Genomic DNA, 13,092 nt, shown 5'->3' with positions numbered 1-13,092 from the left:
CTCATTAATAATTAAAACACCTTTTAATTATTAATCCTTTTTGTAAACACTTTAGAAATAATTCTCTCTCTTGATTTAATTTCCAAAAATTAAATCCTTTAATTAATAATATTAAGAACTTTTCTTAATTAATTTATAATCAATTAAATCTCATTTAATCAATTATTAAATTTTCCAATTAATTATTTATTTCATAAATAAATAATTATCAGCCATTATTAATTAATTCCTCCACCATTAAATTATTCTCTTTTTATGGTGTGACCTTGTAGGTTCAATATTAAGCCAGTAGTAGAAATAAATAATAATAAAACTATTTTATTATTATTTATATAAATTCTCTAATTTATTAAATATGATTAATTAATTAATCACATTTATTCTACATCGTGAGGGATACTTCTCAGCATATCGCGACTATCCGGATAATATGAAGTCACTGCTTAGAATTCCAAGAACCTATTCAGTGAATAGTTACCGTACAATAAACTCCTTCTACCCTACAATGTCCCGATTAAATACAAGGGATGGATCTCGTGTCAAGCCTATCTAATTCAATCACTTGCTTACCATTTACTATGCTTAGTTCTATGCAAATTAGAAACTCCTTTCTAATTTCATTTACTCTGGCCAGAGATTCCTGAACTAGCATAAGTGGATCAGCCTTGAACATTCGCTTCCTTCACTGGAAGGGGTAGATCCTTTATTGATCATATACTATCTTCGTGTACAAATTCCTATACCCAGTAGAGCCCTAATAATTGTCCCTGGAGACTAAGAACTAAACCAAAGCATAGTTCAGTGTACACAAGATGACTATTATGACCTCAAGTCTAAGGATACTTTTTTTTTTGAAACAAAAACAGATTTTCATTACTTTCGAATATCAAACAAGAAAGTCTCCCACAAACATGTAGGAGGAGACGTAAACAAATTTTGGCAATTAGCTAAACAAGGAATCCTAGCAATCTCATGAGCTACCCTGTTAGCTTGTTTCCGAATAAAGTGAATTGTGGCTTCCATTAAGTGTTAAAGTTGCAGCTTGCAGTCATCAATAACAGCTCCAACCTCAAGGTAATTCTGCTCCTTACTTTTGATGGCCTGTACTGTAAGTAACGAGTCTGTCTCAATCATAACTCGCTTACTTTGCAGATGCATGTCCTTAATCCAAGACAACGCCTCTCAAACCCCTACAACCTCTGCCTCTACTACTGAAACTGGGGCAAATAACCTTAGATTCTTACCTGCTAAAAAACTGCCCAAGTGATCTCTTAGCACCATACCAATTGAGAATGTTTCTGCACCCGCAAAAACAGACGCGTCTACATTCAATTTCAGCACACCCTCCTCTGGTGGTGACCACCTGCATTCTTTGTTCACTTGACCCTGGTCATCCTTCTGTATAGCACCTGGTTTCTTTCGCGTTGCTTTTTGCCACTCAGAAACGGTACTGAAACTTCCATCCATAGCTAATGCTGGAGTGAAAGATTTATCTTCCCAGACCTTCTTGTTTCTCTAGTACCAAATCCCCCATAACACAGTACACACTTTAACTACCTCCTCCGAAGATGCATCATTTACCTTACTGAGCAACCAATCCGGAGCAAACTCTACAGCCCTCATGTCATAACTCAGATTAACATGATCCCAACACTGTCTAGCAAAATTACATTGAAAGAAGACATGTAATAAGTGCTCTATGTCGTGTAGACACATTGGACAAGTTATAGGAAGTGTGACACCTTTAGCATTCAATCTTCTACGCACTGGCACACTGTTACGACAAAATCTCCAAATGAAAATCTTCATTTTATGAGGAATCTGCAGCCTCCAAATTCTTTTCCAGCCATTACTTTGAGGAATAGATGAAGTACCAAACATCTGATCATACCACCAACGATAGCCTGCCCTGGCCGTATAAACTCCATTAGATGATGCAGCCCAAACAACTCTGTCATGCCTGACCTGTTGAGGTATAGTGATAGCTAAAATTGCTCTAGCGTCCTCTTCAACAAAATGTTCTTGCACATAACTGATATTCCACTGCCTCGAATTAGGAATAATAAACTCAGACACCAACTCATTCCTGCCTTCATACCTATGACTACTTTCAACACAGAAAGTTTCCTTCCCCCTAAGCCATGGATCTCTAACAGCCACTATACTTTCTCCATCCCCTAACACCCACCTGAACCCCCTTCGTAATTCTTCTTTTGCCGTCCATATACCATTCCAAATAAAACTCGCATCATTACCTCTTACTGCCTGAAGAAAATGAGAGTTAGGGAAGTATCTTGCTCTATACAATCGAGACAGCAACGAATCAGGATTGGTCATGAAATTCCAGCAATGTTTCCCAAGCAAAGCAATGTTGAACCCATAGAGATTTCGAAAACCAAGTCCACCCTTGCTTTTTGGCAGACTCATATTATTCCATGAATGCCAATTAATACCTCTATTTCCTGTTGAACTAGATCTCCACCAGAAATTATTGAAAAGTCTCTCCAACTCCTGACATAACGTTCTTGGAAGCAGAAAACAGGACATAGTGTTGGAAGGGATTGCCTGAGCAACATTTCTAATCAACATTGTTTTCCCAGCCCTGGATATTGGTTTACTCTGCCATTGCTGAATACGTTTACTAGCCCTCTCCTTCAAATACCCAAAAACTCGTGTTTTAGACCTTCCTATTAAAGAGGGAAGCCCAAGGTACTTCATCCCTGTGATCTCATTATGCACCCCCAGTATATTAGAAATCTCCAACTGCTTATCACGTCGAACATTGGCACTAAAAAAGACCCCTGACTTCTGAAAATTCACTGATTTTCCCGAAGGATACTTGTACAACTATCACTATGTGAACAACTGCTGACACGTGAGTGAACTCCATCAGTTATTCAGCTGGACGAGTCATGTTCAGTGAACTTATTCTAAAATAAGCACCTACATACTAGCTATAGTGTCACCACACAAATGTCTATGAGAATAGACATCCTTCATAATGAAGCAAGCATAGTATGTACCGATCTTTGCGGATTATTAATTACCAGTTAGTAATCCTACGACCAGGAACTATTTAAGTTTAGAGTTATCATCTTTTAGGTCTCACTATTATGATCTCATCATAATCCATAAAAAGCTTTACTCTAAACTATGGTATATCTTATTTAAACACTTAAATAGATAGAGCCCGTAATAAAAACAAAACAAGTCTTTTATTAATATCAATGAAATCAAAACAGATTACACAGGAAGTTATTCCTAAATCCTAATACATGATTGGACTTAGGACATATTCCTTTCAAAAACACCTTTTAATTATTAATCCTTTTTCAAAACACTTTAGAAATAATTCTCTCACTTGATTTAATTTCCAAAAATTAAATTCTTAATTAATAATATTAAGAACTTTTTCTTAATTAATTTATAATCAATTAAATCTCATTTAATCAATTATTAAATTTGCCAATTAATTATTTATTTCATAAATAAATAATTATCAGCCATTATTAATTAATTTCTCCATCATTAAATCATTCTCTTTTATGTTGTGACCCTGTAGGTTCAGTATTAAGCCGGTAGTAGAAATAAATAATAGTAAAACTATTTTATCATTATTTATATAAATTCTCTAATTCATTAAATATGATTAACTAATTAATCATATTTATTCTACATCGTGAGGGATACTTCTCAGCATATCGCGACTATCCGGATAATACGAATTCACTGCTTAGAATACCAAGAACCTATTCAGTGAGTAGTTACCGTATAATTAATTCCTTCTACCCTACAATGTCATGATTAAATACAAGGCATTAAACTTGTGTCAAGCCTATCTTATTTAATCACCTGCTTTCCCATTCACTATGCTTAGTTCTATTTAATGTAAATTAGAAACTCCTTTCTAATTTCATTCACTCTGACCAGAGATTCCTGAACTAACATAAGTGGATCAGCATTGAACATTCTCTTCCTACACTGGAAGGGGTAGATCCTTTATTGATCATACACTATCTTCGTGTACAAATTCCTATACCCAGTAGAGCCCTTATAACTGTCCCTTGAGACTAAGAACTAAACCAAAGCATAGTTCAGTGTACACAAGATGACTATGATGACCTCAAGTCTAAGGATACTTGTACAACTATCACTATGTGAACAACTGCTGACACAGGAGTGAACTCCATCAGTTGTTCAGCTGTGTGAGTCATGTTCAGGGAACTTATTCTATAATAAGCACCTACATACTAGCTATAATGTCACCACACAAATGTCTATGAGAACAGACATCCTTCATAATGAAGCAAGCATAGTATGTACCAATCTTTGCGGATTATTAATTACCAGTTAGTAATCCTATGACCAGGAACTATTTAAGTTTAGAGTTATCATCTTTTAGGCCTCATTATTATGATCTCATCACAATCCATAAAAAGTTTTACTCTCAACTATGGTATATCTTATTTAAATATTTAAATAGATAGAGCCCGCAATAAAAACAAAACAAGTCTTTTATTAATATCAATGAAATCAAAACAGATTACATAAAAGTTATTCCTAAATCCTCATACATGATTCGACTTAGGACATATCTCTTTCAATCTCCCACTTGTACTAAAGCCAATCACTCTGGTATCTAATACCCATCTTGTCTTTATGACGATCAAACTGACTCTAAGAAAGTGGCTTTGTGAGTGGGTCTGCTATGCTGTTATGTGTGTCAACTCTCTCGACGTTGACATCTCCTCTATTTTCAACTTAGATTCACTACCAAAAACAAGATAAATGTTCTGAGTCCTTCACAAGTACTTAAGGATGTTTTTTACTGCTTTCTAGTGGTCTTCACCTGGATTGGACTGATATCTGCTCGTCACACTAATTGAATAAGCAACATCAGGACTTGAACACAACATCACGTACATGATAGATCCTATTGCTGAAACATAAGGAATCTTACTCATATGCTCTCTTTCCTCAGGTGTCTTAGGAGACATTTTTTCGGAAAGGGACACTCCATGGCTCATCGGTATGAGACGTCTTTTGGAGTTTTCCATGCTAAACCTTTTAAGCACTTTCTGGATGTATGTACCCTGGGTAAGACCTATCATTCTTCTAGATCTATCTCTATAGATCTTCATACCGAGAATGTAAGATGCTTCTCCCAAGTCCTTCATGGTGAAGTTCTTTGATATCCATACTTTGACTGATTGTAGCATAGCTATATCATTTCCTATAAGAAGTATGTCATCCACATACAATACAAGAAATGATACCGCACTCCCACTAACCTTCTTGTAGACACATGGTTCATCTATGTTTTGATAAAACCAAACTTTTTGATTGTCTCATCAAAACAGATGTTCCATCTACGAGAAGCTTGCCTTAAACCATATATGGTTCCCAGCATCTTACACACTAGGTGTTCATTTCCCTTGGAAAGAAATCCCTCTGGCTGTGTCATATACACTTCCTCCTCAAGTTCCCCATTGAGGAAGGCCGTTTTCACGTCCATTTGCCAGATCTTATAGTCGTAGTAAGCAGCAATCGCAAGCAAAATCCGAATTGATTTTAATAGGGCTACAGGCGAAAATGTTTCATCAAAGTCAATCCCTTGCCTTTGTTTGAATCATTTTGCCACGAGCCTGGCCTTATAGGTCTCCACCTGGCCATCTGCTCCAATCTTTCTTTTGTATACCTACTTGCACCCAATAGGCTTAACACCTTCAGGCGCCTCAACCAGAGTCCATACTTGGTTGGTATACATAGATTCCATTTCAGATTTCATGGCACCATGCCATTTCTCTGATTCAACACTACTCATAGCCTCATTATAGGTTATAGGGTCGTCATCATCAATAATTGATAACTCATTTTCATTCTCAATGACAAGGCCATAATACCTCTCAGGTTGGCGAGACACTCTCCCTGTCCTACGAATGGGTTGTTCCATAGAAGGTTGTTCAGTTTGAACAGGTGTTTCCACTTGATCCGTAGTAGTTTGTACTTCTTGAACTTCATCAAGTTCAATTTTGCTCCCACTGTTTCCTTCAAGGATAAACTCCTTTTCCAAGAAGGTAGCATGTCTGGAGACAAACACCCGATAATCGGTGTAAAAGTAATACCCCAAAGTCTCTTTAGGATATCCCACAAAATTACATTTTACGGATCGAGATTCCAGCTTATCTGGGTCAACTTTCTTGACATAGGTGGACATCCCCAAATCTTAACGTGTTTAAGACTCGATTTCCTTTCTTTCCATATCTCATATGGTGTTTGAGGAACAGATTTGCAAGGCACCTTATTCAGTAAATATGTTGAGGTTTCCAATGCATAACCCCATAGGAATACTGGAAGATTCGCATAGCTCATCATGGACCGAACCATGTCTAACAAAGTTCGATTGCTCCTTTCAGATACCCCATTTAACTGTGGAGTATATGGAGGAGTCCACTAGGAGACTATACCATTTTCTTTGAGATAATCTAGAAACTCTCCATTCAAGTATTTACCACCTCGATCTGATCGAAGAGTTATAATATTGTGTTTGGTTTGTTTCTCCACTTCATGTTTATATTTTTTGAACTTTTCAAAGGCTTCAGACTTGTGTTTCATCAAATACACATATCCGAATCTAGATCTATCATCTATGAAAGTAATGAAGTACGAAAATCCACCCATGGCTTGCGTAGACATTGGTCCACATACATCTGTGTGTACCAATCCTAGCAAATCTGCAGCCCTCTCTCCATGTCCACTAAATGGAGATTTGGTCATTTTACACAATAGACAAGACTTGCATGTAGGATATGATTCAAAATCAAAGGGGTCAAGTAACCCTTCCTTATGCAATGTCCGCAGTCTATTTTCACTAATATGACCTAGCCTATAGTGCCATAAATAGGTCAGATTTTCATCATCTCATTTTCTTTTATTAGTTTGTTCAATCTTAAGTAAATCATGCTCTACGTCACATACATACAGACCATTATTTAAAATGCCACGTCCAAAAAGAACATTATCTCTAAGGATAAAACATTCATTATTCTTAATAATAAATGAAAAACCATTCACATCCAACGTAGGAATAGAAACAATATTCCTCACAATAGAGGGAACGTAATAACAATTATTCAAAATAATAGTCTTGCCTGTAGGCATATGTAAACTAAATGATCCTACAGATATGGCCATAACCCTTGCTCCATTTCCCATACGTAGAATCACCTCATCTTTTTCAAGAGTCCTACTTCCCTTTAGTCCTTGCAACGAATTGCAAATATGAGAACCACAGGCGGTATCTAATACCCAAGTAGAAATTTGACCTAGTGACATATTAACTTCGATCATGAACATGCCTGAATCAGAAGAGGTAGTCTTACTACCCTTCTTCTTCTTCAATTCTGCAAGGTAAACCTTGCAGTTCATCTTCTAGTGCCCCAACTTGTTACAGTGAAAACAAACAGCTAAATTAGGACCAGTCAACTTGTGAGCATCTAGTATGCTCCGGAGTGATAGTGTAGAAGACATGACGAATATAGTAAATCTGTAAATGATAAACACATAACAACACTTAGCAAATATTCAATTTCATTTCAAAATACTATATGAATCGGGTCTTTATTCATAAGTGTCTCCCACTAGTTTATATAATTTTTTCAACCCCCTAAGTTAAAATTAAGCATTCATAATGCTAGTGGGAATAGGGATCCTACATTCCATCACATAACCTCGGCTGTGGCACGAAACGTCATGTGATGTTCAACAGGCAGACAACTCTTGTCAATTACATCTTATGTTATTCCCTAATATAAGTTTAGCCTCTTGAATAATTGAGTCACGGTTGTGGCACGACAAACTCAATATTCTAAGTCAAGTCTAACCCAACATTCCGTACAATTGAATCAGTCTCCAACGACCCACGGCTGTAGCACGTACCGACCTTTAGATTCTAATTCAATGTACACATCTCTATGTAATAGACAAGTGTTTCTTATTTCGAAATCAAAGCCCTCGTCTGTAGCACAAAATGACAATGATTTAAAAATAAGAACCACTTTCTACCATGTTGGAAGGCTATGACCGACACAAGCCCGTTGTGTCATTGGCCAATTACTACTTGATATTATTTAATTTTAGAGGGATTATATTACGTTACAATCATAATCATATTATAAAGAGATTCTTCCTTTTAAATTAAATATTTCAAATCAATAATCGATAATCAGATGATTCCCAGATCGGATGGAGCATTGTCAAGAGGCGTCACTTAATAACCCTTTCTTACAGATAGAAATCTGTTTTTGACAGAATCATCCTTTCTCTCAATATTGAAAATTCATATTCAATTACGTGTTTCATAAACACAAGAATCTCATGATCGTATTCATAATATTTATTGTTAAGGCAAGAAACGATTCCTATTCTAGATTTTCTAGAGCACGCCTTATATTAATTTAAGTTCACCTAAATCTATCATCGCATGGTAAACATAGACATATATCTCATATATAAAATTAAATAAACAAGTAAATATAAAGTGCAATAAATTAAATGTGTTTGGTTATGGCCCCATCCTCCCATCCTATGTGATCTTGATCAAGCTCATTATAAAGATCAAGGTCAATCTAATATGGTGATGGAAATAAATACAACTACTTATTACATAAGTCTTCTTCTTTGTTTAGACTTCTTGTATGCCTCGTCTTCTTCTTTGTATCACCTCCATTGGATAGCCTTCTTGAGTCTTCAATTACATTATATGATTGAAAGTAAAACTAATCTAACGAACTTACAAGAATAACTCGAGTTACATTCGAGATTTATGATTACAAAGATTGACGACATGCAAGTCGTATTTAAAACCAAAACCAAAACCATTACACTAAGGTCGAAAGGCCATAACCATCCACCATGCTCATACAACACATAAAAGCATGTTAAAACACATAATCTGATCTTAACATATCATATTATCCATGATCTAATCATAAAAAGAAAATATGACAAAAATCAGAAAAATCAGAATCAAATCAGAAAAAAAAGAATCACTGTTTACGGGCAGTAAACAACGTCAAACGCCTTACAGATGAGTCGTTGATAGCTTCAACTATCAGTTTTGTTTAGACGCTCGTTTACCTATGGAATAGGGTATTCCTTTGTGTAAATCGGACACCAGACCCAGATTTCAGCAAATCTGCAGCAGCCAATTCAAAATCCGTATCTAATATGATTCTCATAATTAGAATAAACATAAATCATGTATATATCAGTATATATACAGATTACATAATCATCTTATGATTATACAACTCACATGAATATCATATATTCAAAACCATACATATATAAGCATACTATATCAACATCAAATCATGGCGAATCACATACATGCTCATATATCAAAAACAGTTAAACACATAAACGAATTAAAAAACTTTTCGCACGTAGCTATGATGCCATTGAAGGGTTTTTAGCACATAAATGCAATGAAAACGTAAATTTAAATCTTAAAAAAAATGAAACCCTCCGCAGGATCCATGCGAAAAATAATATTTAATTCGTAGTTCAGTATGTTTACCTTAAGAAGCTTTACGTTAATGGAAAGATGGAGGTCTTTAATGGCGATCCAAAAACGATGAACGGAGATCCTTAGCAGCTGCTCCTCAAGTGTGAAGCACTCCACCGGTATCCACCAAGAAAACAATGTAATGAAGGAGGAGGAGATGGAGATAATTAGGGTTTTGTAAATCTTTTTGGTTGACGCAAAAATAGGGTCTATAATAGTATATTTATAGGCAAAATTTTCAGCTGAAAATTTTCCCATAAAATATTATTATTATTAACCCTTTATTATTTTCACTAATAATTAAAACACCTTTTAATTATTAATCCTTTTTCTAAACACTTTAGAAATAATTCTCTCACTTGATTTAATTTCCAAAAATTAAATTCTTAATTAATAATATTAAGAACTTTTTCTTAATTAATTTATAATCAATTAAATTTCATTTAATCAATTATTAAATTTTCCAATTAATTATTTATTTCATAAATAAATAATTATCAGCCATTATTAATTAATTTCTCCACCATTAAATCATTCTCTTTTATGGCGTGACCCTGTAGGTTCAATATTAAGTCGGTAGTAGAAATAAATTATAATAAAACTATTTTATCATTATTTATATAAATTCTCTAATTCATTAAATATGATTAATTAATTAATCATATTTACTTTACATCGTGAGGGATACTTCTCAGCATATCGCGATTATCCGGATAATACGAATTCACTGCTTAGAATACCAAGAACCTATTCAGTGAGTAGTTACCGTACAATTAATTCCTTCTACCCTGCAATGTCACGATTAAATACAAGGCATGGAACTTGTGTCAAACCTATCTTATTTAATCACTTGCTTTCCCATTCACTATGCTTAGTTCTATTTAATGTAAATTAGAAACTCCTTTCTAATTTCATTCACTTTAGCCAGAGATTCTTGAACTAACATAAGTGGATCAGCATTGAACATTCTCTTCCTACACTGGAAGGGGTAAATCCTTTATTGATCATACACTATCTTTGTGTACAAATTCCTATACCCAGTAGAGCCCTTATAATTGTCCCTTGAGACTAAGAACTAAACCAAAGCACAGTTCAGTGTACACAAGATGACTATGATGACCTCAAGTCTAAGGATACTTGTACAACTATCACTATGTAAACAACTGCTGACACGTGAGTGAACTCCATCAGTTGTTCAGCTGTGTGAGTCATGTTCAGTGAACTTATTCTATAATATGCACCTACATACTAGCTATAGTGTCACCACACAAATGTTTATGAGAACAGACATCCTTCATAATGAAGCAAGCATAGTATGTACCGATCTTTGCGGATTATTAATTACCAGTTAGTAATCCTATGACCAGGAACTACTTAAGTTTAGAGTTATCATCTTTTAGGTCTCATTATTATGATCTCATCACAATCCATAAAAATCTTTACTCTAAACTGTGGTATATCTTATTTAAACATTTAAATAGATAGAGCCCGCAATAAAAATAAAACAAGTCTTTTATTAATATCAATGAAATCAAAACAGATTACATAAAAGTTATTCCTAAATCCTCATACATGATTGGACTTAGGACATATCTCTTTCAATCAGGAGATAATATCAGGATTTAAGAAGACTTTCAAATAAGAAAGGCGGCTGATTGAAGGGAAAGAAGATAAAGACTAAAATAAGAAGAGATATGCATGGAGAAGAATTATATGAGGAATAGAAGACTTAGAAGAAAAGATAACTAATTGATATATTTTAGGATACAGAATCATATTCGATATCAATTAGAAGATTATCTTGTAACTGTGTGGTATATAAACACAGCATAGGGTTTACACTAGAAGTATTATCTTTATCGAGAATATTATTCATTATAACCCTAGCAGCTCTCGTGATATTTGTTCATCATTGAGAGAGAACGGTTCTGTCACCCCCCCCCCCCAACTTAACAAACAAAATAAATATAACTATTACAATATTTAAAAGAAAGTAAACATAACTGAATCCAAGATCTTACAATTTAGGGTTTGGAACAGCCCAACACTACCATCTATTACAACTGATTTTAATATCGAGTCCTCACATAAAACTATCTCTTATTCTACCTGAGCTCGGACATACGCATCGGCGTCACAGGTCTTACATGTTGTCTGCTTGAATCTAACCATAGCTGCTAGCTGTAATATCAGGGTAAAGCAAGGAGTGAGCCAAATGCTCAACAAGTGCTAAACTATATGGTACAAAACATAAATTGAGATATATATAAAAGAATGACAATGCGAAGGCATGACCAATGTTAACAAAAGATAAAACTTTGAGTGATGGCATCATTTGCTTGAATCAAAACATTTTCAAAATCATAACTTAAACAAAATCATTTTATGACGCTACGGATTACAGCCGGTGATCAGCCACGAAGTAATCCCAAACCTCGCTAGGTTCTAAAACATTAATGGGATCCCTAGGCAACTTTTAAGCCTACAATATAAGTGTGGAAAGGACTCGCGTCTCAGTCCAGATCCACTATTCAAAGAAAACATTTATCCCCCTTTGGGACTGAAAAATCCATATTTTAATTATTTCAAAAACTGATGCCCATTTATGATAAAATCTCTTAAGTAGTAAACATTTTTATCAAGGGATTATAGATCAACTTGAAACACTGGAAATATGTCACCAAATCTCAGGGCCATGATCCACTAGACTTTACTATATTAGGGTAATTGAAAGGTTTCCATATACAAGAACTTTGACAAGGAAATTTAGCAAGGCTATTGGATATTATGAAAGAGTAATGCCAAGCTAGGCTTAAAGCAATGGTTCGACAAGGTACAAGTACTAGAACATCAAGAAGATAAGCTTCATGAATAATAGGGGTGTTAAGTTATGAAGAAATGATTTTTAGCTCAAGTTATAACAGGATTGTCCATCTTCAGGGTATGAAAAAGGGGTTATCAAATCAATTAAGAACAACTTTTGTTAGGTCTCAATATGTTTGTAGAAGGGGGGTTGAATACAAACAATATCGTTTAATCGAATAAAATGCGGAATAAAAAAAATGAAACAAAATTCAAGTTAAATAAAATTATTATTAAACTTGAAAGGTGTTACAACAACGGTATCGTTTACAAGGAATTAATCTCAAATCAATTATCACAAATCTAGAATAAATTCAACATGAACTTTTTTTTATTTTTGCAATAAAAAAGATCAAATGCTATAAGCGATTTGAGATTAAGTTCTAGGGATTTTGATCCGCTAGATTGTTACACAAGAACAAGATAAATAATTCTAGTGGTTTGGATTTAACTTTACAATCTAGATTTGATCTTGAATAAAGTAGATGAAAAATGAAATGTTTTGCTTTTGTTTCTGTTGTGTTCTTGACTTGTGTGTTCTGTATCTTAATAGAATGAATGTCTTCTGCTTCTTTTATCAAAACAGCCGAATGGAAATGAACTGCAATGACAATCCCTTGGCTCAGCAAGACAATCGGTAGAACTATCTTTAGAGCTAGCAA

This window comes from Apium graveolens, chromosome 5 (genome assembly GCF_009905375.1).
Source record: "Apium graveolens cultivar Ventura chromosome 5, ASM990537v1, whole genome shotgun sequence".
NCBI classification, from domain to species: Eukaryota; Viridiplantae; Streptophyta; class Magnoliopsida; order Apiales; family Apiaceae; genus Apium; species Apium graveolens.
Note: the sequence above shows the minus strand (reverse complement) of the source record.